The sequence below is a fragment of the Rhinatrema bivittatum genome, chromosome 7 (genome assembly GCF_901001135.1).
Source record: "Rhinatrema bivittatum chromosome 7, aRhiBiv1.1, whole genome shotgun sequence".
Lineage (NCBI taxonomy): Eukaryota > Metazoa > Chordata > Amphibia > Gymnophiona > Rhinatrematidae > Rhinatrema > Rhinatrema bivittatum.
Window position 1 is genome coordinate 24946301 of NC_042621.1, and position 26745 is coordinate 24973045.

Below are 26745 nucleotides of genomic sequence, written 5' to 3' on the forward strand. Positions count from 1 at the left end.
TTTGGGTAATTGCCAGGTTCTTGTGGCCTGGTTTGGCCTCTGTTGGAAACAGGATGCTGGGCTTGATGGACCCTTGGTCTGACCCAGCATGGCAATTTCTTATGTTCTTATGTAAGATATTTCTTCCTTGTTGCTACTGTGCCAAGCAAGCCATGCTTTTCATTTAACTGCAGTTTGGTTTTTTTTAAATTGAACTCAGGCTGTCTCTTTGTGCTCTTCTAAGCCAAGAAGACAGTGAGTGCACTCACTGGGCATCAGTGGACAGTGGGCAGTTTTGCAGACTTACATATCTATTATTGGGACATCAGTGCTCTCTGCAGCCAAATCCCCAGTGGGCCTCTTTTGTAGTTATAAGCTTGGTGTGTGCACACATACAGTGGTTCCAGTTTTAATGTACATCCAGGCACAGCCTTGTGGGCCTGGGGGCACTTTTACAGACTCACATATATTGGGACAGCGGTACTCTCTGAAGTGAAATCCCCAGTGGGCACCTTTTGTAGTTACAAGCTTGGTGTGTGCACACATACAGCTGTCCCAGTTTTAGTGTACATCCAGGCACAGCCTCGGTTAGCAGATTCACCTATATTTGTCAGAGATCCTCTCTGAAGCCAAATCCCCAGTGGGCCTCTTTTGGAAATAATTATTTTCATTGAAATCTCTAGTAGGCAGTGACATTAACTCCATAATGTCAGGGAAAGCTAGACATGGTTGAGTGATTGGGACTGGCAGAGGAGGCACTTCAAAAGGCAGTGCCAGTCCCCCATTAAAGTTAAAAAGGGACTTGTTCCAATTTAAAATCTCTGGAGGGCAGGCAATTCCATCTGGAAAAAAAATGAAATTTAAATATGATGCATCACTACCACCTGTTTCTGACCCTGTAGCTTTGGAGGTGAGAGAAGGGGAGGCTGAGACATGCAAGACAAAATGGCAACACCCATAAGCAGCAGTGCGACAGCAGACTCGACTTAGCATTGACAATGTAGCGCAGGCAATGTTTGCTTCTGATTCTGATGAAGAATCATCTTGTGTGGGATTCTCATCATCAGAAATGGAAGAAGTAATAGCTAAAGAAGGTTTAGGAGGATTAGTTAGTCCTGTCTTAGCCTCCTCATCAGTGCAGCAGGGGAGAGATGAAACTGATGATGAGGAGGAGGAAGAGCAGTCAGTGCAGGCACAGAGTGTGACTGATGCCCCTGGCATTACTTTTCAGGGTGTACCCACTACTTCAGCTCCCGTGCCAGCATCCACCCCGAAGGCTATAGAGAAGGGATCACAAAATAAATCTGCGGTCTGGAGCCACTTTAAAGTGATGGAGGACCTGTGTTTTACTCAGTGTAATTACTGTGCCAGGGCTATTAGCAGAGGCAAGCAAATGGGACATCTATCTAATTTTGGCGTGACGCATCATATGAAGAGGCAACACCCAACAACAGTACTGCTATCTGGGGATGGTGGCAGTATCAGTCAGGGGACCCCTTTTTGCAAGCAGCATAAAGTGGTTGAAAAGGAGCAGAGTCACCCCACGCCCTCAGCCCCATCTAGCACTCAGGTGGCAGGCCAGCAGCCCCCTGCCATGTGGCCGAAGCGACAACCCACCATGGAGGAAATGGGGTGGTGTGCGTTAATGCTATCCCAGGGTATTAGGCAGGCAGCCTCAAAAATTGTAACCAGGAACACTGGGGAAATGATTGCCCTTGATGACCAGCCCTTGCAGATAGCAGAGAATGTGGGTTTCCAGCATTTGCTGAAGGTTTTTGTTCCAAATTACAAAGTCCCCTCCAGAAACACATTTAGCAGAAAGGTCATCCCCAGCCTGTACCACCAGTGTCGCAGTCGCATCCAAGTGCTGCTAGCTAAGGTAGAGGGGAGTGGCATTTTAACTGTGATATCTGGGCCACCATGAATGCTGCACACACTTATCTCTCCCTGACAGCACACTGGTGGAACCTGGCTGAGGCAGGGGTAGGCAGCAGTTCTATTAGTGAACAAGTATTAGGGTGCAGGTGGATTTTACTGCATACTCGCCTGAGGGACGAGGTCCTTAGCTCAGCCAATATTCAAGCATGCATCAGACAGATGCTGGCAGGCTGGCAGCTACACCAGTGAGACAGGAATCCTCAGGCAGGGTTCTTTGTCACAGACAATGGTGCAAACATGGTTAAGGCAATATACGACAGGCACTTTCAGAACATCCGATTTTTTGTACGCACTCTGCACCTGGTAGTGAAGACAGGTCTGGGATTGGAGTCCAATCACCAAGAGAATGAATACTTGAATACGTTAATACACAAGTGCAGGAACATAGCAGCACATTTCCACAGAATTGTGAAAGCGGGGAAGATCTCCTTGACAAAAGCAGACTGATTTGGACATGCCTCACAAGCGTCTCATTCAAGACATTGCCACCCAGTGGAATTCCACCTTTATGATGCTGCAGTGGTTAGTGGAGCTGCAGATACCCCTTCATGAACTTTCTGGTTCAATGGACATAGGTGTGCATAATCCCCTAGGGCATCATGATTGGTTAGTCATGAGTCAGTTGGTAAAAATCTTGCAGCCCTTCAAGGATGTCACGGAGGAGCTGAGTTCCAGAAGTGCCACCTCGATTGACATCATCCCTATAGTTAATTTTCTGGAGGAAATTTGGAGAGCTTTAAACAGGAAGAGGAAATGACAGCTGAGGTGCTGCATTGTCTGGACCTTTTGCAGAAGCAGCTGCAAGAGAGATTAAGGCCTTTAACAGCAGACCACACCTACATACTCACCACAGTCTGTTATCTCCGTGTGAAAGTGAAACTCACCCTACAGTCCAATTGGCTCTCATTTGTGAAGGAACTGTTGTTAGCAAAAGTCCAAGATCAGGAGAGCCATAGGCAGAGACAGTATAGGCATGAAGCAGAGGAAGAAACAGCGGCGGGCACTTCAGAGAGTTGTGCTAGCCCAAGCAGGAGAAGCACTCTGTCAGTGACAGCTACTACCTCCTCCTCCTCCCCCCACTTCAGTACGCCAAAGGAATGTTGCCCATAATCATCTGTTCTGCTATGGGCTAGAGAGAAAGCAGCTGGCATGAGTGACTCTCAGCCCACCCAAGCAAAGGAGACACCAGCAGAAATGTCAGTGACACGGTATCTCTCAGAGCCACAGAGGACATGCAGACAGATCTGCTGGCATATTGGGCAAACAAGTCCAATGTCTGGCCACACCTATCCAAAGTGGGTCAGAGATATCTGTCATGTCCACCAACCAGTGTGCCCAGTGAACGTGTATTTTCAATGACAGAGGATATCATGAGCCCTCACCTCTCAAGGCTGGCATCAGAGTTGATGGAAATGTTCGGGTTTTTGAAAATAAACCTGCCTTTGCTTGGGTTTCCAAATTTTCCCTGTGAATGGCAAGATGAATAAAACAATTGAAAGCCTTGCAGCAGCTCCAATTGCCTCCTATGCTCTAGATAATATCAGCACATGTACCTCCCTGAAATGCTGTGCCTGTCTGTCCACTGTCCAGGCCATACGTCCCTTCAAGGGCCTGACCTCATACGCTGTGCCTGTCCATCCACTGTCCAGGCCGTACGACCCTACAAGGGCCTGACCTCAAACGCTGTGCCTACGCCTATGAGTTTAGTTCTAGTATTTCTAATTTCAGTTTCATGGATTTGTGCATCATTCATTTCCAGAATATTCTTTTCCTGTTTTGCAACATTTGGAATGTAAGAACATAAAAAGCTGGTGTCCCTATGATGGCTTGACCTCTATCCTCTAATGATGTGCCTGCCTGCCCGTCCAGGCCTTACTCCCTACAAGGGCCCTTTCAAGGGCTTGACCTCTATACTTGAATGCTGTACCTGTCCATCTAGGCCTTACGTTCCTCAAGGGCTTTACCTCTAATTCTGTGTCTGTGCCTCCAGGCTTTATGTCCCTACAAGGGCTTGACCTCTATCCTCGAATGCTGGGCCTTTCTATCCACATTTGGAATTTAAGAACATAAAAAGCTGACTTAAGATGTTTGGAGCTTGCATATTTCATATGCTCAATAGTTTTCATGACCTTCATAATATGGGCCATGTTCCTGAAATCTTTCTTAGGTGCCAACAGTAATGTTTCTAGTATTATAAAAAACAGGTATCCCTAAGAGGGCTTGACCTCTATCCTCTAATGCTGTGCCTATCCGTCCAGGCTTTATGTCCCTAAAAGGGCTTGACCTCTATCCTCTAATGCTGTGCCTGTCCATCCAGGATTTAAGTCCCTACAAGGGCTTGACCTTTATTCTCGAGTGCTGTGCCTGCCTGTCCATCCAGGATTTATGTCCTGACAAGGGCTTGACATCTATCCTCGAATGTTGTGCCTGTCCATGCAGGTCTTACGTCCCTAAAAGGGCTTAACCTCTAATGCTGTGCCTGTCATCCAGGCTTTATGTCTCTAAAAAGGCTTGATCTCTATCCTCAAATGCTATGCCTGCCTGTCCGTCCAGGCCTTACGTCCCTACAAGGGCTTAACCTCTATTCTCGAATGTTGTGCCTGTCCATCCAAGAATTATATTGCGAAAAGGGCTTGACCTCTAATGCTGTGCCTGTCTGTCCAGACTTTGTGTCCCTACAAGGGCTTGACCTCTATTCTCGAATGCTATGCCTGCCTGTCCATCCAGGCCTTATGTCCCTACAAGGACGAATTCTAATGCTGTGCCTGTACATCTAGGCATTACATCCCTAAATGGGCTTGACCACTAAACTCGAATGCTGTGCCTGTCTGTACAGGTCTTACATCCCTACAAGGGCATGGCCTCTATCCTCGAATGCTGTGCCTGCCTGTCCGTCAGGCTTTATGTTCTGACAAGGGCTTGACATCTATCCAAGAATGCTGTGCCTGTCCTTCCAGGTCTTACGTCCCTAAAAGGGCTTGACCTCTAATGCTGTGCCTGTCATCCAGGCTTTATATCTCTAAAAGGGCTTGACCTATATCCTCGAATGCTAGGCCTGCCTGTCCATCCAGACCTTATGTCCCTACAAGGGCTTGACCTCTATTCTCGAATGCTGTGCCTGTCCATCCAGGCATTATATCCCTAAAAGGGCTTGACCTCTAATGCTGTGCCTGTCCGTCCAGGCTTTATGTCCATATAAGGGCTTGACCTCTATCCTCGAATGCTATGCCTGCCTGTCCATCCAGGTTTTATGTCCCTACGAGGGCTTGATCTCTAATGCTGTGCCTGTCTGTCCAGGTTTTATGTCCCTTCAAGTGCTTGACCTCTATCCTTGAATGCTGGGCTTGTTCGTCCAGGCCTTATGTCCCTAAAATTGTTTGAGCTCTAATGCTGTGCCTGTCTATCCAGGCCTCATGTCCCTATGAGGGCTTTAACTCTACCATTGAATGCTGTGCCTGTCCATCCAGCATTACATCCCTACAAGGGCTTGACCTTTAATGCTGTACCTGTCCGTCCAGGATTTATGTCCCGACAAGCGCTTGACCTCTATCCTCGAATACTGTGCCTGTCCATCCAAGCCTGTCCATCCATCATTGAATGAAGTGCCAGTCCGTCTAGGCTTTATGTCCCGACAAGGGCTTGACATCTATCCTCGAATGCTTTGCCTGTCCATCCAGCCCTTACATCCCTAAAAGGGCTTGACCTCTAATGCTGTGCCTGTCATCCAGGCTTTATGTCTCTACAAGGGCTTGACCTCTATCCTCGAATTCTGTGCCTGTCTGTCCAGGCCTTATGTCCCTACAAGGGCTTGACCTCTAAACCCAAATGCTGTGCCTGTCCAACCAGGCCTTATGTCCCTACAAGGGCTTGACCTCTATCCTCGAATGCTGTGCCTGACTTTCCAGGCCTTACATCCCTACAAGTGCTTGACCTCTAATGCTGTGCCTGTCTGTCCAGGCTTTATGTCCCTACAATGGCTTGATCTCTATCCTCGAATGCTGTGCCTGTCTGCCGTCCGGGCCTTACTTTCCTACAAGGGCTTGACCTCTATCCTCTAATGCTGTGCCTGCCTGTCCGTCCAGGCTTTATGTCCCTATGAGGGCTTGACCTCTAATGCTGTGCCTGTCCATCCAGGAGCCCTTTCCTGCTTAAAGGAAAGATAACTCTCCCTGGGTGTAGCCAGCCTTTCTCTTAGTACCTGTTGACCTATGTTGAACCGCTGTTCACATGGCACCCTTCTCCACATCGCCACACTTTTGAAGGCTCGTGCTCCACTCTAGGGGTCAACCCATTCTTGGGAGCCCTTTCCTGCTCAATGGAAATGGAACTCTCCCCATGGTATCCGGCCAGCCTTTCTCTTAGCACCTGTTCACCTATGTTGAACTGCTGTGAGAGCTCACTAGATGCCAATGGAAACACCCCACTCTAGGGGCAAACCCATTCTAGGGAGCCCTTTCCTGTGCAAAGGAAAAGGAACTCTCCCTGGGGCCAGCCTGTCTTGCACCTATCAAAACCACAGGGACCTGAGTACCACTGCTCTGCCAGCCTGTCTTACCCCTATCAGCTTTCTGACACTCTGCCTTGTTGCCATACACCAGATGACTCACTCAACTCCTTGTGGTCTTCTAGCCACTATCATGGTTCCTCTGTGTGTTGGTGCTAGTCTTTCTGCTTGCTATGTTCCGCCTTCATTGTGCTGTAGAATGTTGATGCCACTTGTCTTGCCACTTTGCCTGTTGTGCTGCCTTTGAGGGTTCATGCTTCTGTTATCAATGCTCTATTTTGAAGCTGTGGTGTATTTTTGACACTCTTGCTGCTGCTTTGCACCTCTGTTAAAGCACTCTTGCCACTCCTGGTAACCCATTGCCCTTTTAAAGTGCCTTAGGTTATTCATGCCACTTTGGTGCCACTTTGCCGTAGTCTAAGTACCTTGGAGCTCTTTTCTCATTCTGATGATTGCTCCCCAGAAGTTTCATCAGAATTGGTAAGAAAACTCAAATTCTGCAGCCAAAAATACTTCCTCCATTGACTTTAATAGGAAATCAGAAAATGAATAAAACTAATCAGCAAATTGGTTTTCCCCCCTATGAAACAAATGAAATGAATTTCGGTCCTGGTGAAATGAAAACTGAATCGAAAGATTTTTTTCCTTCTGCACATCCCTAGCAGTTATACTATGGGTCTGATTTTAAAAAGCATTTACATGCTTAAAAATAGGTTTTACACCTGTAGATGCACTGTACTCGAATAAGTGGGCTTTTGAAAATTGCTACAATGTATGCCATTGAATTGTCCATAGGATTTACTCAAATACCATATTTTTTGCTTCATAAGACGCACTTTTTTTCCCCCAAAAGTGAGGGGAAAATGTCTGTGCGTCTTATGGAGTGAATATAAAAAAATGCAATTAACTATAACCCCCTACCCTCCTTACCCCCCCCCCCCCCCCCCCGAAGACTTTCCAAAAGTCCCTGGTGGTTCAGCGGGGGTCCTGGGAGTAATCTCCCTCTCTCAGGCATTCGGCTGTAGTTATCAAAATGGCGCCAGTGGCCCTTACCATGTGACAGGTGCTACCGATGCCATTGGTCGACCCCTGTCCCATGGTAGGAGCAATGGATGGCACACACCATTTTTAAGATGGTTTAGCTAGCACACCTAAATCGGGGTGGAGTTGGGGCATCACCGGGGCTGACTCCGCCCCGATTTAGGTAGCACAGGCTATCTTTGGGCCTTGGTAAATAAGGCCCAAAGATAGATCCAAAAGTCCTTAAAAACCTTTATTAGTATTATGACAAATTGCCCAACTCTGGCCTGAGTTTTGCCCACTTACATGGGGCTACTTCAGGGGCTACAAGAGTAAGTAAACCATTAAAATGACACATTTATAAATAATGAACATAAAAGATGAGCATTATTGTACATATATATGGACGAACAAAAATAACAATTATAGGATATCAATAGATGATCCCACAAAAAAATACATCAACTTAAAACTGACACACTACTTATAACAAAATGATGAAGTTGGACAAATAAGATAAATGGTATTACAATTTTAAAAAAAATTGTTAATTTTTTTTTTAATTATTAAAAAATGGCCTGCACATATGTTGAGGCAAATAAATTATTCTTTAGAAACATTAAAAATGTAAAAGACTTTAGTACCAACTCATTTATTAAAATGACAAAAACATAAAAAAGACTATGACATTACTTGTTCGATCAAAGTATAGATCCACATTTTTACCTGTATGCACAAAATGCATCAATTATGTTTTGCTGTGGTGTTATATTCTCATCCTTTTGACCTATGGGTGATTATTAAATCATATATAAAGGTGCAAAAAGTAAACTATATATCCATAAAGTGTCAAAAGAAAGGAATAAAACATGTAGTGAGTGATATAAGACGCATCATGTAAAAATAGATAATCTATATAAATAAAACATGTAAATGTTCGTTTGTTCAAAATCTTAAATCTCCGAAAGTTCTTCACCGATTGCTTTGAAATTTTGACACAACTTTGCATTCGAATATACGCGTGTTTTTACATACCTATATTATATAGATGTCACACCTGTGACAGGTAAAAACATGCTTTTTTGGAAAAACAGTGCCATCTGTTGGACGTACAAGCAACACACGCTATCTACAATATAAATGGGCTCTGACCCACGGCCTGCAAATGCGCAGTAGAGAGCACGCTACCGCGCTTGTGCAGACCATTGAGCTCTCCTCTACATGCTGGGTGTCACAGAGGGGAGGAGGAAAGGGCAGACGAGTCGCTACTCCGAGAAATGGCTCAGCCCATTCCTCCCCCGCTGGGGAAGGGGGGAGGGAGTAGGGACTGCCGGACAGTTACACACAGGAAGAGTAAAGGGTAGAAGAGTCACCGAGCCAGTCCGTCCACCGCCGGGCAAGGGGGGGAGGGAGTTGGAACTGCTGGAGCAGAGCAAATGCAGTAGAAAGTGGCTGTGAAGAGATCACAAGCAGCTGCAGCCTGCAGCAGCCAAAGTGCAAAGAGCTGAACAGAGAACAGCTCGCCCTCCTCCTCTGCTCCCTGAGTCCCGCAGATAAGGAGAAGCCAGTAAGCTAGGCAACGTGTCCCAAATCTGTTGCAGTGCCTGCTGCCTGCCCTTTGCGAGGGGGGGGGGATAGAGTGTTTTCCTCTCTCTCCCAGACACAACTGGCGTGGGAACTTTGCAAGCTCTTGCGAGTGCAGAGCAAAGACTTAGGTGGGGAGGGGAGAAAAATCCTGCCCGTTTTAACTGTGTGAGAGAGAAGTGTGGTAATGTGCGCTGAAGGTGAGTGTGAGTGCCAGAGAGAGAAGGAGACTACGAGAGGGATTATGTATGTGTGTGAGAGGGATTGGGCATGCGTGTGTGAGGGACAGACGGAGAGTGTATGTGCAAGAGAGAGAGAGGAAGCCTATGTAGGGGGCTGTATGAGAGAGAGATTCTCTACCCCCCCCCCCCCCAGCTCTCCACTTATAGGTTATAGTGGAAGGGGTTCAGTGTAGAGGGGAATGGGAGCGCAAAGGAGTTGGGGCCTGTAAGGATAGAGTGAAAGGGGTCTGAGCCTGTCCCTCCGCCACCGGGGAAGGGGGGAGGGAGTTGGGATGGCAGGACCATTATACCTCGCGAGATCCCCCTTGGCCACCGCTGCAGCTCCTACCACCACCGCCGCCTCTGGCCCTTCATGGTGCTGGGGGGGGGGGGGGGGGGGGGCGGAGCAGAGCAAAGATGTAGGAGAAGAGGGGACAAAAATCTCACTCGTTTTAACGGGCTTAAAGGCTTGGACTAAATATTTTACGATTCCATTTCAATTATTCCGATTGCATTGTTAAATTGAATTTTTATAGATTTCGATTTATTTTCATTTTGATTTAATTATTTCGTGTGACATTGCGTTGGAATTGAGCTGTGTCGTTTACCATACCATTCATTTAGTGAGTATAGTTTATGTTTTTTCTTTTTTCATTCTTTTTCATTTCTAGAATTATGCGGTTTACATCTAGACACGGATTGCTTCTCACATGGACAATTATATGTTGCGTATTCTAGAGTCGGCAAACCAGACAATCTCTATATCTGCACAGACAATGGAACAACAAAAAATAGTGTATACCCACAAGCATTGTGAAATTAACCATATTCGAATTGTGCGCTTTCTCTTTCCTTTCTTTTCCATTTAACCAGACTGAGCCACAGCAACGCATGGCCAGGTATAGCTAGTTTTTTAATAAAATTTATTTTTCAAGTGTAATCTCCTTGGAATCAGCATAGGCATGTAATATGGCATAAGCAGACATTGCTGTGATATCCTTGGAGGTACAGAAGTAAAGTCAGAAAGAAAGAAAGAAAGAGAGAACACAGATGCGTGAAATAGGAAGTGGAACTCAGCCAAAGCTAAAGGACCCCTGCTGGTGTGACAGCAACATCCAGGGGAGCCATTTCAGCAATCCTTGCATGTCTGCAAGGTCTGGATTTCAGCACAACCAGGAAGTAGATTAAGGGACAGATCCATGAGTCAATGAAAACAGGAAAAGGACAGGGAAACTGCCAAAACTAATAGCTGAGCAAGGCCTGATTAATCTGGCAAGCAGTGGCAGTTTTGTATTAATTTTAAGCATTTCTACCAAATCTTTGAGAGCATATACAGCAGCATCCTGTCATTTCTCGAGAGTAACACCCAGTGCAGTGGGTATTGGGAAGCTGAAGATTACCAGAGATAACTGCATCCAGCAAATTGAATGTGCATCTGTGAGTAGTTAGAGAGAAAAGAGAGAATATTAGATTGAATGACAAGAATGTGAGTGGCAATGAGGCAATCTGTAGGACTGCAAAGGAACTGTAAGCTTTGTACACTATTTCATAGTAACATAGTAATGATGACAGAAAAGGACCAAATGGTTCATCCAGTCTGTCCAGCAAGTTTCTTATGGTAGTATCTGCCGCGTCGTATTATTTTATGAGACTATCTACCTTGCCCATGTTTCTCTTCAGGGTAGCAACTGCCGCTATGTGCAATTATCGCCAAGCCTTATGATAACCCATAATGCTTCCTTATAATTTGGCAACATTTTAAGGAAATCATTATCAACCAACAGAGGACAATGAAATATAATGTATACTGATGTCCGGTATTTCTTATGTGAGCTAGCTTCGCTGCATGCATGTTATAAAATCCGCTACCCACCTGCACAAGCACGCATGATTTTATATCGGCTCATGCATGTGCACATGAATGCCAGCTCATGTGCATAAGGGGGGGGATTTTACATGCACACAGCGACACGATAGGCCCTAATCCTAGTTTCCTCAAAGTCTGCTCCAGTAAAGGAGCAGACTGGGAGGGAGCTTCCTAAACCCCCTACCTAACCTGCCTCCCTTTTCCCCTTCTAACCCCGACCCCTAAATCCCTGCTGCCTACCCTATTTTTTTGTTTGTTTTTATTAGGGATGTGAATCGTGTGCCCAATCGTTTTAACGATCGGGTTCGGCTGGGTGGGGGGGAAATCTGATCGTTAGAGATGTGAATTGGGATCGGTTCCGATTCCAATTCACATCACTAATTTTTTTTAGTGAGGCCCACGCTGATAAAAAAAAAAACCCACCCCGACCCTTTAAAATTACCCCCTTAGCCTCCCCCATTCTCCCGACCCCCTCCCCAAAACTTTTTACACATACCTGGTGGTCCAGGGGGGCGGCGGGAGCGATCTCCCATTCCCAGGCCATCAGCTGCGCTAAAAAAAATGGCGTCGGTCGGCCCCTGTGACATAGTGAAGGCAAAGGTAGCGCCGGCGCCATTTTGAATACTGGCGCTACCTTTGCCCTCACTATGTGACATATGAGGGCAAAGGCTAGCGCCGGCGCCATTTTGAATACTGGCAATACGGCCCGAGTGCAGGAGATCGCTCCCGGACCCCCGCTGGACTTTTGGCAAGTCTTGTGGGGGTCAGGAAGCCCCCCCAAGCTGGTCAAAAGCCCCTGGGGGTCCAGCGGGGGTCCGGGAGCGATCTCCTGCACTCATGCCGTCGGGTGCCAGGAACCAAAATGGCGCCGATAGCCTTGCCCTTACTATGTCACAGGGGCTACCGGTGCCATTGGTCAGCCCCTGTCACATGGTAGGAGCACAAGATGGCGCCGGCCATCCAGTGCTCCTACCATGTGACAGGATCCGGCCAATGGCACGGATACCCTGTCACAAGGTAAGGGCAAAGGACGGCCCGGTAGCCGGAGGATGGCCCGGAGCGGGCAATTGCTCCCCGGACCCCCACTGGACCACCAAGTACCTGTAAAAAGGTTTTGGGGGGGGGTCGGGAGGGTGGGGGAAGCTAAGGGGTTACTTTTAAAGGGTCGGGGTGGATTTAGGGGTTATTTTTGTGTGCCGTTTTTCTCGCCCTCCCCCAAAATGATAAGGGAAGCCCCACGATCAATATCGTGGGGTTTTCCTATTGTTTTGGGAGAGCCCCCGATTTCTGACGATTTTGAAAATATCGACGATATTTTCAATCGTCCGAAGCCCGATTCACATCCCTAACATTTAATATTCTCCAATATAGACTACTGCAACTCTCTACTCCTCAACTTACCTATAAACACCATTCAACCTCTCCAAATCCTGCAGAATGCAGCTGCAAGAATCCTTTCAGGTGCCAAAAAGCATGACCACATTACCCCAACCCTCATATCACTTCATTGGCTGCCAATAAAATACAGGATCGAATATAAAGTCCTTTCCATCCTACATAAAATTATATATGAAGAACAGAAAAATTGGCTAAGCCCCTACATTCAACTCCATACCCCAAGTAGAAACTTGAGGTCAGCAAATAAATGACTCCTAAAAACACCACCAACATACTCAAATCAACTCACCTCTACTCAAAATAGAGCAATATCCCTTGGTAGCCCAAAACTTTGGAACTTTCTCCCAACTAAACTCAGAATTCAAGAAAACCTAAAAACATTCAAAAAAGAATTAAAAACTTGGTTGTTCAACAAAGCATATCAAACCACCCAAAGAATCAACCAGTCATCACCACCCTCCATTACAACCTCATGATTAAATGAATATCAGCACAATTATACTTTTCTAAAAAAAAAAAAAAAAAAAAAAAGAATGAACTCATTCTGATTTTAAGCATGAATTTGTTTACTACTAAGCCTAATAACATGTTATGATTTTTTCACCCCTTGTCAACCCCTTTATCCCTATAACCTTATTTTTTTAAACCGTTATGATGGCGTTATTTTAATGTTTCCGAATGACGGTATATAAAAGTCGTTAAACAAATAAATAAATAAATTTTACATGCATACTTTCAAAAATGCAGTGGGGCATCGTGAGTAGATGTCCTGTTAGGAGCTCTTGCATACAGAGGAACTATTTTGCCTTTACTTGTTTTCCTGTGGGATTGATGGTTAAAAAGAGGAATAAGCTATTGGGGATTCCCTCTCCTCACTCCCAGCCACCCCATCTGTGACAAGAGGCAATGCCTGAGATTATTCAGGTTCTCCATTGTCGTCAGTTGTGGCTCCCATTACGGGTGACGTCAAACTTTTTGGTCATGCGAAATCAAATTTTTGGTTTAGGAGCACAATTTGTATTGTGATTTCCATGTAAAGCCTTAATTTTTCTTGCTTCTGAAAAATAATGTATTCTTTGAATCCTTAGCTCTGCTTCTTTTTAGATTCTAGGATTCTTGGACGAAGGTCCCAAGTGCTGTTGTTTCTTGAATAGGGAATGGTATGGAATAGGGGGTAAATTCTGTGTATTAGTTATGATTGGGTCTATTTTTTGGAAGATTTTTCATTGTGATATTTCTAATAATATCACTTCCTTGTTTCTGGTTTCTCTTTTCTCTTATTTTAGACTACATTAACACAGAGTTACTTAACATTTTTTCCTATTTAAAAATTTCTACTTGCTATTTTCTTTGCATCTTTGCCTTATATTGTTGCACAGGTTTAATGCTTGTATATTATTGTTAAAACATAAATAAAGAGGGTTGTTGTTGGGTTTTTTTTTTAATGCAAAAGTATGCATGTAAATGCACATCCTTTCCCTTTCTAACCCTTGGGAACACCTCTGCTCACTGCTGGTAAATTCACATGCAAGCAGGCTACGCACATGTAATTATACACGCATATTCAGTGGACAATTTTAGAGCAGGATATTTTTGCGAGTAACGCACTGTTTTGCCCATGGAAATGCCTTTGAAAATGATCCATCCTAAATCCATATGGTGTCAAAGAACATAAATGTTCATTGTCTTTACAAATTGAATAAGCTGTCCTTTGAGATATCTGAGTTCTAGACTATGTACCTAAATATAATCTTCTTTGAACAGTTGAAAAGCAGAAAGAAATAAAATAAAACCAATTAATCAATTCTGACTTGTTTGTCTACTATTATTACTACTACTACTAACATTTCTATAGCGCTGTCCAAACAGGCACCTAGGTCCCTGCTGTATAAAGCTTACAATCCTATCAAGGAAAACATACAGAGCAAGAGAGGAGGAGATTTATTACAGATTGCTAACTCCTCCCTCTTCAGAAGGAGATTGCTAACAGGGTGCCACTCCTCGAAGGCCAACTTTATTGCCAAAAGTTCCTTGTCCCTAATTCCATAATATCTCTCCGCAGGGGAAAAACAAGGATGTAACATGTGGTTGGCAGAGTGTTGACTGAGGATGGCCTCCACCCCGATGTCAGAAGCATCTACCTCTATGATGAAAGGTTGTTGGGGATCTGGGTGGCGCAAGCATGATTCTTGCAGGAATGCCTCTTTGAGTCTTTGAAAGGCCGTCACGACTTCAGGAGACCACTGTGAGGGATTGGCTCTCTTTCAAGTCATTGCCGTAAATGGAGCGGTCAAAGTAGAGTAGTGTTAAATGAACGATCTGTAATAGTTGTTGAAACCCAAGAATCTTCGCAGAACCTTGAGACTGGTGGGTTGTGGCCAGTCCCGAATGCTTTTGGTTTTTAGGGGATCCATCTGAAATCCTCTGCTGGAGACCACATAGCCTAGAAAGGGAACAGACTCCTGGTGAAAGGTGCACTTCTCCAGTTTAGCATATAACTGGTTGTCTCTCAATCAATGTAAGATGTTGGCGATGTCCAATTGGTTGCTCTGAAAGTCTTGCGAGAAAACCTGGATGTCATTCAGGTGTTATGGTTTTGATGAATTTGTGAACCCCGGGCCGAAGTGAGAGATGTCTCCACCCACAGGGAGGAGCCCTGTGGACCTCACCGTTGGTGGCTGTGATCTCAGCGACATAGGACACAGCTGTGAGAGAGACTTTATTAAGGAGAAAAGATAGTACATAACCTGAGGAGCGGGAAATGTAATAAATACAATATGAGCAAATACAGTAGTCAGAATGATGATGTAGACACAAAGGACTGGTAGTGGCCCGCAGCATGGGGTACACCCCAGGATTCCTGCAGGCTGATGTAAATACCTCTGAGTGCAGATCCGGTAGTGGCCCGCAGCACACAGTATGCCAAGGAAGCTGTACTATAGATGCCAAGGAGGCAGAGGTTGGTGATACAGGAACCAGGCCATAGACCTTGTATAGATGGAGCAATATCCTGAGGCACAGAGTGAGTAGCATAGACAGACTGAAGAACGGTAGTGGCCCGAGGAATGGGGTACACCGTGGAATCTTCAGCAAAGTTGATAGAAGTTGGAGAATGTACTCACACAAGGAAGTCCCAGCAGAGATACCCGAAGAGCGGGTCAGGAAGTCCAAGGCAGGAGGGCCCTCTGAGAAGTGGATAGCCAAGATGCAGAAGAGCCCCCAAGGAGCAGGTACTCAGAGTGCCCAAATTCCAGGAGAAGAGTCTGGAACAGAAGATTCAAGTTAGAGCGGATTTAACAAACGAGAGAACTCCTTGCTAACTTGTCTTAGCAATGGGCCAGTCAGTATAAGTACACTAGTGGTGTTGACGTCATCGGGAGGGGACACCCCTGAGGTTCCCACCATGATGTATACATAAGGTGATGCCGGATGTAAGATGGCGGTCGGCAGCACCCACGCTGTCCCGGGGACGCTGGGGAAGTCTGCGTTGGTTGGCAGAGGCCGCCATTCTCCCAATGATTGACGATGCAGGGGAAAAAAAGGTGGGCATGAGAGGTCACAGCTGTCTGCGACTGATGGGCACATTAGTACCCCTCTTCTTAGAGCCCCTCCCCGGGGGTTTCGGCTTCCTGGGGTGAGCCAGATGGAATTGCCTGATTAGTTTTTGTCCAGACTATTACTTGTGGGTTCTCAGCTGTTTCCCTCTGGTCTGAAACCTTCCCAGGAAATCAGATATTCCCATTGTTCCCCATGTCTCTGCACATCTAAAATGTCATCTACCTGGTAGGTTATGTCTTCCTCCACAAGGAGGGGCTGCAGCTCAGGTGTCTTCTTAGAAAAACTGGGACAAGATGAGTGGTTTCAGCAGGGAGATATGGATGGCATTGTGGATCTTTAGTGAAGATGGTAACTGCAAGCTGTATGTGACTGGACTCAGGCGACATAGTATAGGAAATGGTCCTATATACCGAGGTGCAAATTGAACTGAAGGCAATTTGAGATGAATGAAATGGGTACTTAACCATACCTTATCTCCGGACTGAAGGTGTGGAGCTGCTCTGTGATGGGCATCATAAAACTTCTTCGCTTGTTGTCCATCCTTTTGAAAGAGAGCTTTAGTGTTTTCCCACAGCTGATGTAACTCCTGTGCTGAAGCTTGAGCAGCCGGAGAGATCATCAATAAAGGTATCGGTAATGGAGGTAAGGGCTGGTGACCATAGACTAGTTGAAAGGGCAAAGAGCCTGTGGAAGCTGAAGGATGTGAATTCAGTGCAAATTCTGCCCAGGGGAGCAGTTCGGCCCAATCGTTCTGTCTTGAGTTGACGTAGGCCCGGAGGAACTGCTTTAAAATGCAGTTCATCTTTTCGGTTTGTCTGTTGGCTTGCGGGTGATAGCCGGAAGTCAGGTCCAGAGAAATATCAAATTTCTTACAGAGAGATCTCCAGAACCTGGTTGTGAATGGTACTCCTCGGTCCGAGAGTATGTGTTTTGACATGCCATGTAAACAGAATACATGATGGATAAAAAGTTTTGCAAGTTCAAGAGTAGAAGGTAGTCTAGGTAAAGCCACAAAATGTGTCATTTTGGAAAACATATCAATGGTGACCCATATGGTGTTGTTACCACTAATTGTTGACAAGTTAAATGTAAGACATTGATAAGACAAGCTAAGAAAGAATTTGAAAAGAAGATGGCCGTAGAGGCAAAAACTCACAGTAAAATCTTTTTTAAATATATCTGAAGCAGAAAGCCTGTGAGGGAGTCAGTTGGCCCGTTAGATGATTGAGGGGTTAAAGGGGCACTTAGAGAAGATAAGGCCATCGTGGAAAGATTAAATGATGTCTTTGCTTCGGTGTTTACTGAAGAGGAAGTTGGGGAGGCACCCGTACTGGAGAAGGTTTTCATGGGTAATGATTCAGATGGACTGAACCAAATCACGGTGAACCTAGAAGATGTGGTAGGCCTTATTGACAAACTGAAGAGTAGTAAATCACCTGGACTGGATGGTATACACCCCAGAGTTCTGAAGAAACTCAAAAATGAAATTTCAGACCTATTAGTAAAAATTTCTATACTATCATTAAAATCATCCATTGTACCTGAAGACTGGAGGATAGCTAATGTAACCTCAATATTTAAAAAGGGCTCCAGGGGCGATCCGGGAAACTACAGACTGTTTAGCCTGACTTCAGTGCCAGGAAAAATAGTGGAAAGTGTTCTAAACATCAAAATCACAGAACATATAGAAAGACATGGTTTAATGGAACAAAGTCAGCATGGTTTTATGCAAGGCAAGTCTTGCCTCACAAATCTGCTTCACTTTTTTGAAGGAGTTAATAAACATGTGGATAAAGGTGAACCGGTAGATGTAGCATATTTGGATTTTCAGAAGGCATTTGACAAAGGTCCTCATGAGAGGCTTCTAGGAAAAGTAAAAAGTCATGGGATAGGTGGTGATATCCTTTCGTGGATTTCAAACTGGCGAAAAGACAGGAAACAGAGAGTAGGATTAAATGGACAATTTTCTCAGTTGAAGGGAGTGGGCAGTGGAGTGCCTCAGGGATCTGTATTGGGACCTTACTTTTCAATATATTTATAAATGATCTGGAAAGAAATACGACGAGTGAGGTAATCAAATTTGCAGATGATACAAAATTGTTCAAAGTAGTTAAATCACAAGCAGATTGTGATAAATTGCAGGAAGACCTTGTGAGACTGGAAAATTGGGCATCGAAATGGCAGATGAAATTTATTGTGGATATGTGCAAGGTGATACATATAGGGAAAAATAAACCATGCTATAGTTATACAATGTTAGGTTCCATATTAGGTGCTACCACACATGAAAGAGATCTAGGCTTCATAGTGGATAACACATTGAAATTGTCTGTTCAGTGTGCTGCGGCAGTCAAAAAAGCAAACAGAATGTTGGGAATTATTAGAAAGGGAATGGTGAATAAAACAGAAAATGTCATAATGCCTCTGTATCGCTCCATGGTGAGACCACACCTTGAATACTGTGTACAATTCTGTTTGCCGCATCTCAAAAAAGATATAATTGCGATGGAGAAGGTACAGAGAAGGGCGTCCAAAATGATAAGGGGAATGGAACAGCTCCCCTATGAGGAAAGACTAAAGAGGTTAGGACTTTTCAGCTTGGAGAAGAGACGGCTGAGGGGTGTTATGATAGAGGTGGTGATGTCAGAGTAGAGGGGTATACCCGGAGGGAACACCTCAGAGAAGGAAATCTGGTAGTGTCCCGCAGGGCGGGGGTATGCTGAGGAAGTCTCTTCGTAGTGATGGCAGGATGTGACCTGTAGCATAGGTACACCGAAAGAGTCTCTCAGTAGTGACGATATGGTTATGACCTGTAGCACAGGAAATACCCAGGTAGTCTCTACATAGTGATGGTATGGTAGTGGCTTGCAGCGCAGGGTACACTAAGGGATTCCCCACAGAGATAGTATGGTGGAGGTCCGAAGCACTGGAACATGGAGAGAGTCCTGGAGATAAAGCGGTGGTGGCCTGCAGCGCAGGGTACACTGGAGTAGCTCCTACTAGAGAGAAAAAATCATAAGGAACAAAAGAACCCATGGTTCAACTCGCAACTAAGAAACATGAAATCAAACCTGAGGAAATGTGAAAAAGAATGGCAAAAAGACAAGTGCTCCATAACTCTGCAGAGATATCGCACACAACTAGCCGCCTATAAAAAAATGATACTGAATACTAAACGTGACTACTACAGCAAAAAGATCAAAAACTCCAACAACTCCAAATCCCTTTATAACATAGTTAACAACCTCATTTCTGAAAACATCAACCCCAAACTGAATCCAAAAATGTAAGCCAGGACTTAGTGACATTCTTCAAGAACAAAATAACCAAATTAACGGATGCCCTCATCGACTCTTCAATTGAAGAAAACCAAATAGACACTTCAACCCCAACAACATGGTCTAATTTCGAACCAATATCCACCACGGAAACAGAAAAAATGCTAAGAAAAATAAACCCAGTTCGACCTGACCTAGACACCATCCCTACACGAGAACTAAAGGAAATTGCTCATTCCATAGCCCCAACAGTAGCAGCAATTATCAATAAATCTCTAGAAGAAGGTGAACTACCAGTAAAGTTAAAAACGGCAACAATAAGACCAATGCTAAAAAGAAAGAACATGAACCCAAACGACCTGAACAACTACCATCCAATATCAAATCTACCCCTACTTGCAAAACAAACAGAGAAAGCGGTACTGAAACAACTTAATGAACACCTCAAGAACTACAAAATACTGTATCCCACCCAACACGGATTTAGGAAAAACCTCAGTACGGAAATTCTACTGCTCAACCTATCCAACAATATACTAAGAGGCTTCGAGAACAAAATCAATCATTTACTAATCCTGCTTGACCTTTCCGCTGCATTCGACACAGTCGACCACAAAAAGCTAATATCTTGTCTAGTAAACATAGGGATCTCTGGCAAAACTCTGGACTGGTTCACTTCTTACCTAAAAGACAGATACTTCAAAGTCGCCATCAACAACGAAGCATCAGATGCCGTCCCTCTCGAAACAGGAGTGCAACAAGGATCCGCTCTCTCGGCCACACTCTTTAATATTTATCTTCTGCCTCTATGCCAACTCCTATCAAGCCTAGGCGTGGCTTATTACATGTATGCCGACGACATACAACTCATTCCAATTTCTCCACCATCGAAGATGCAATGATACTTGCTGCCTCTCACCTGCTCGATAAAAAATTTGCTAAACCACCTAAAACTATGTCTAAACATGAGCAAAACTGAATGCATCCTAATCGAAAGAAAAAACTCAGGATCCAAAACCACCCCGTCTTTCCAGATAGACAACATCCACATACAACTTAAAGACAACGTAAAAGACCTCGGTTTCTGGATCGACAGTGAACTAACATACAAAAAGCACTTCACAACTAAAACAAGAGAAGGTTTCCACAAACTCCAAATACTTAAACACCTAAAACCTATGCTTCACCAACAAGATTTCCGAACCATCGTACAATCTCTCATCTTCACCAGCCTTGATGACTGCAATTCACTCTTGATAGGTCTACCTAAAGCGACCTTAAAACCACTTCAACTACTGCAGAATGCCGCAGCGAGAGTCCTAACTGGCAAAAATAAATCAGACCACATCACACCTGTACTCAACAGCCTACACTGGCTTCCAGTCGAAAAAAGAATTGAATTCAAACTACTTACAATTCTTCACAACGCAATTCACAAAACTGATAGCATGGCCCTTGACAATGTCATACATGTACACAGAGCGCAATGTCCAACTAGAACAGCAAGTAAATTACAGCTGGAAATACCATCAATCCCATTAGCCAAGCTATCCAACACAAGGAACAGAGCCATATCCATCGCTGGTCCAAAATTATGGAACTCTCTTCCAGAACACTTAAGCACACAAAACAACATTAAATCTTTTAAAAAAGAGCTCAAAACATGGTTATTTACTCAAACAATCAAAGACAGTACTGGTTAATATCACACAAAAGACCTTATGCATAACACTTATCGGACATGCAACAGCTAAAATTAGATTAGGTCACAGAATGTTTTGTTAAGCCAGAATTTACATGATTTGATCTTATTTATACTCTGTTAAATGTTTTGAAAAATTTACTTGTAAGATTTTTAGTTTTGATGTTCCTCAGTTCTCGCAGTTCAATGTCAAATGTAATATGTTGTTGTACCTATAAACCGGGGTGAAGGCTGATAGCTATACCTTGGTATAGAAAAATGATTAATTAATTAATTAATTAAATACATAAATAAATAGATAAATAAATAAGGTAGTGGCCTGAGGAACGGAATACACCGGAGAAGATCCCAGAAGAGTTGGTAGAGTAGATCCGTGGAGTTAGGTACTCACTGAAGGGTAGTTCAGGAAGGGTCCCAAGGAGCAGGACAGGCAGCAGTCAAAGGCAGAAGGCCCTCTGAGGAGTGGATAGCCAGACGAGGAAGGGCCCACGAGGAGCAGGTACCCAAGGCGTCTCTCGCCGAATGCAGGAATAGGAAGTCCGTGAGCAAGAGCGGATTCAGCAACAAGGGAACTCCTTGCTAACTCGTCGATAGGCAGGGCCAGTCAGGTTAAGTACAGCAGAGTGAAGACGTCATCAGGAGGGGACACCACTGAGGATCCCGCCATGACGTGTACAAGAGTGGCCTAGGCGTGCACGCCTATGTGATTCCTGGGGCAAGATGGCGGTCAGAAGCATCCATTCTGTCCCGGCAACGCCAGGCAGATCGGAAATTGCTGGCAGAGGTTGCGTTCTCCCCAGTACTGGCAAGGCAGCAAAGAAAGAGGTGAGCATTAGTGGTCGCAGCCGTCTGCGACTGACGGGCATAACAATATTGTGTCAAGCTTTGTTTCGGGGACCCTCGCAGGAATTTCATTTTCCTGCGGTTTGGGGGTTTTTTTCGGGGGGGGGGGGCCCGATTTTCAGATTAGTGTGCGCTAATGGGTCAGAGTTAGTGCGCACTAACCTGAAAAATGAATTTTTCTGAAATTTCGTAAAACTTTCATTTGTTTTTCGGTTCTCCCGAACCATGCCAAATTAGGCAATTTTGTTGAAATTGCCTAATTCTGGAAAAATGAATGCACATCTCTAATGCTTACTGACATCTGTGAAACTACTGGGTGGCAAAACTTAGATACTGTATCCAAAGGCTCACATCTCATTTTTTGGATCCTAATTGCACAGTTCTTACAATCCAACACGCCACTGAGAGTCTTGGATCTCCCTTGGGGAAATGCTCAACTTCAAGGTGCTTTTGCATTGTTTACTCATCAAATCTCTCTTTCACTCTCCTGTAAACAGCACTAATGATCTCCTAGACTAGGCAGCAGTGATAATCACACTGGAGAACGGGTTCCAACTCAATTTTACTGATAGATTGTAAACAGTGAATTGATGTTTATTTTCAGAATTTAAGAAATTACTAAAAACTCATCTTTTCTCCAGTGCATATAATCTATATTAAAATCTTCACACAACTTTACAGTAACTTCAATTTGTTCAAATCTTGTTTGTACTAGGTATTGTAATTATGTTTTTAATATGTGACCAAATTATGTATGTTTGAATATGTGAACCGCCTAGACGGATAGTTTACCTACCCATTGTGCGGTATATAAAACTTTTAAATAAATAAATAAATAAATAAATTTACATTTCAAATAAAAAATAATAGGCAACTGATTGTTACAAAATGTAATTTAAATAACTTTTGACCTTATTTCTCCAGCAACCTATTCTCCATTTACTTCAGCTAATTCCTCTAGCAATTTGACTTTTTACTTCTCCTCACTTTGTCAGTTAATCTCCAGATCCTCTCATGGGAATGAGGAGAAAAGTTTATTCCAATTTACTTCCTATATTGAAAACAGTCCCAATTCTCATTCCTTCCCTGTTGTCTTCACTATTCTCCTTCTCAACTCGGTTGCACTTACACTGCACCCTACCACACCTCCAATGATTCTCCCTGATGTCCAATCCATAAGAAACGTATCTCATACCTCACATTTCTCCTTTAGTCCTTTCTAGAGGAAAGGCACCATCTTCTCAAAACAAGATCATCTGAGCCCCTGGACCCTAGGGTGCTCAGTAATGCAAAAGAAAAATAAATCTTATTCAAAAGGGCAACCAAACAAGAGGCAGGAAGGGTGAAAAGAACTTTCTCTTCTGGCAACTAAAACAGTTACCAAACATGGACAAAAGGGCGGGGAAGGGCACTTTGTTTCCTTACTTGTCCCAGTCTCTGTTTAGAAAGTCCCAAAAGTTCCAGCCCAGGAAAATAATGAACTAGGGACAGAACAGGACATGCTAACAGTATATGATAGTTAACTCAGAAAATTCAACTCCAAAATTCACACTTTGAGACAGTGGCTTTGAATATACCATCTGCTTCTCTCACATGGCGGAGGGAAACCCAAACCTCTAGCCAATCTATCTCCCTGTACCTCCCCAGGAAACTAATTCACTCCTTTCAATAAGGAAAGCAAGGGTTCTTTACAGCTGTAATCTGGAAATTCAGGTCTCCGTACCCCTAACTCCTGCTTAAATCTCATCCCCTTTATAATATATACATTTTTCAATATAAAATGTTATAATTAATTATATAACAGCATAAATAACTAGAACATTTCTCATTTTACTAATCTATGTTATTTTCTGAAAGTGTCAAGGTTCCCTGAATTATCTATAGCTAATTCTTTTGTCATTGTTACTGGAATACTAGAGTAAAACATGGGTTTATTATTTTGTCAATGCTCGTTTACTACTGTTTTCTTTGCATTTTATATGGCTTTACAAAATTAATTTAACTTTTATGCTTGAGTAAAATTGCCTTGCAGGAAGTTTTGAGAAAGTACAACATTGGTACTGGGAATCTTTTTTCAATTATTAAGATCTACATGAGATGGAAATCGCACACTAATTTCCACTTTAAATTTTACATCAAGAACTGAGAAAAAGAAATGTCTTTTCTGAACAACTTGTGTTCTTATTAATATTCATTTGGATAATGTACAGTGCTAGTAGTTGTCTTGGTTGTATACAGGTTATGCTGCTACTAACAATAATCATTTAAAGATGATTATATAGGTGATCCTTCAGGCCACATGGACTCTTTTCTTCTCATGTGACAGAAAGACTGAAAGAAAGAAGCATTTATATTTTAAGAGGATGTTGTATAACAGAAATGTTAACTGTACTGATCTTCAGAACACGCCTAGACCATAAGCCATCGGGGCTCCCCTAGGCCTCGGCATGTGGAAGATGCACTAGAGTGCACCCCCTTGCTCGCGCTGACCCCGGATTTTATAACATGCGTGCGACTGTGTGCGCATGTTATAAAATCGGGCGTACATTTGTGCATGCCGGGTAGCGTGCACAAATGTAGGCCGCTTGCGCAGGTTTTAAAATCTGCCCCTAGGGATATCGCCAAAACTTGACTGGTTATTTACCTCAAGTACCAGAGTTTGAGATCCCTGGTCTAGACCATATTTCAAATTAATAAGTCAGTAACCAATCATATCTGAGAGTGTAGAAAACAAAGCAGAAAAGCAAGTCTTACAGTGGAGAACAGAGTCACAAATAATATTCCCTGAAAACATGCATGCAATGACTAAAACTTGACAAATCAGTCAAACATCATGCATGTGAAATGATGCACAAGTACTGGTGGTAAACAACAACCTAACTTGTTAAGCTCAGGCTTGTGAACCCTTGGGCCGACAGGAGGATGATATACCTTAGATCCGTAGGTTCTCCCTTCGGGTGGCGCGGCATAACAGAAGATGCGACCAGCTGACCCTCGGCACTGTAGACTGAGCAGATGAAGAGTCGTGACGTCAAGGAGAGGAACTGTGTCTTCGCCACTGGAAGATCACGGTCCCCCCAGGATGAGCCCTTAGGGACCCGGACTGCTGGGACTTAGGTGGACCTTTGAGAGGTCGAGGAGTCGAGAGTTTGGTGCAAGGGCTAACTGGAGCTTCACCTCTGGAAGCCCGCGGTCCCCCCAGGAGGAGCTCGTAGGGACCCAGGCCGCTGGGACTTAGGTGGGCCCTTAGAGACGATGGTCCAGAAGAAGTCCAAGGTCAAATGCCAGAGGGTCGTCACTTACTAGTCCGAGGTCACACACCAAGGGATCGCCGCTTGCCAGTCTGAAGTCACACACAGGAATCACCGCTAGCCAATCCGAAGTCAGGAACCAGGAACACCAAGACAAGAGGAACAGGAATCGAAAGTAGAAGAACTCACCAAGGCAAGCAGACCTGACTATGTGGGATGTTGCCAAGTCAAGGAATGGGAAGAGGAAGCCTCCTTTTATACTTCCTCTGCTCTGGCTCATAGGGAACAGCTGTGGGTAGTTTAAAGGGATCAGGTCCCTTTAAATCTGAAAAGGAGGCACGGCCTCAGGCCTAAAGATGGCGGCAGCTATCTTGGATTTCCTCCGCGGAGGAAATGCTGCTGGATGCCACGAGGGAAGGGCAGGAACGGCTCCCCCACCCGGCGACCATCACTGGGGCCCGTGCCGGAGTGACGGGCACTGGATTAGGGACTTCCCCCAGAGCTCCCACAGCGGGTCACGGGCAAGGTAGGGGAACGCGGTCATGGCCTTCCACAGCCGCGGAACATATCATAACTGAATTCAAGTCACATGGTCATGGCAGTCATGTGGTCACTAGAGCATGTATAATATACAGGAAGCACATGAATGCATACTTGCTAGAATGCAAATAATTAACACAGCATGAAAATCTCTATTCACTGCTTAACTAAAGAATATTATTCACAATTGGGATCTTGGCTGAGGTAGCTATCAAGACCCATCTTGATTCTGAATGTTCCTTTCTCCTATACTTAGAAGGGATCATATTCTGGATGCTGCCCTGAATGAGGAACAGGTAATTCAAACTTCCTCATTCCTCTGACAATTTTACAAGTGGAAAGACATTTTAATAGTTTAATAGTTTATTAGGTTTTATATACCGACACATCGGACAAGCCTTCACATTGGTTTACACAAGATAAAACAAGATCAGAAATACAATGTTCATAAATAGTAACAGCTAAAAGCTATATAGGGTAAAAGAATAAATTAGCTGTTAAGAGAAATAAAATCATAAATTAATCAAATAAACATAGTCATAAAACATTAATATAAAATATTAAACTAGATAAAATAAAATAAACAAGGGGTAACTCCTCAAGATGATTTACAGATAAATCATGCTTATACTGTATTGCTTATTTCTGACAGGGCTGGTTAGCTGATTCATACTCTGCAAATGCGCATTTAAACAGCCAAGTTTTTAAGACAGTTTTAAATTGCTTTTTTTCGGTGGTAAGTCTCAGTGAGGTAGATAAAGCGTTCCATAGTTTTGTTCCTTCAATGGATATGATACGTTCCCTTACATGGGATAATCTAGCTGATTTGATGGTAGGTATTGAAAGAAGACCTTTGTCTGCCGATCGCAAGTCTCTTTGAGGTACGTGAAGACGTATTGATGTATTCAGCCACTCAGTGTGTTCGCCATAAATAACATTATGAATTATGCAAGCTGCTTTATACTGAATCCGGTATTGAACTGGAAGCCAGTGCAGTTTAATCAAAGTTGGTGTAATGTGGTCGCATTTTCTCTGACCGGTCAAAATCCGTGCTGCAGCATT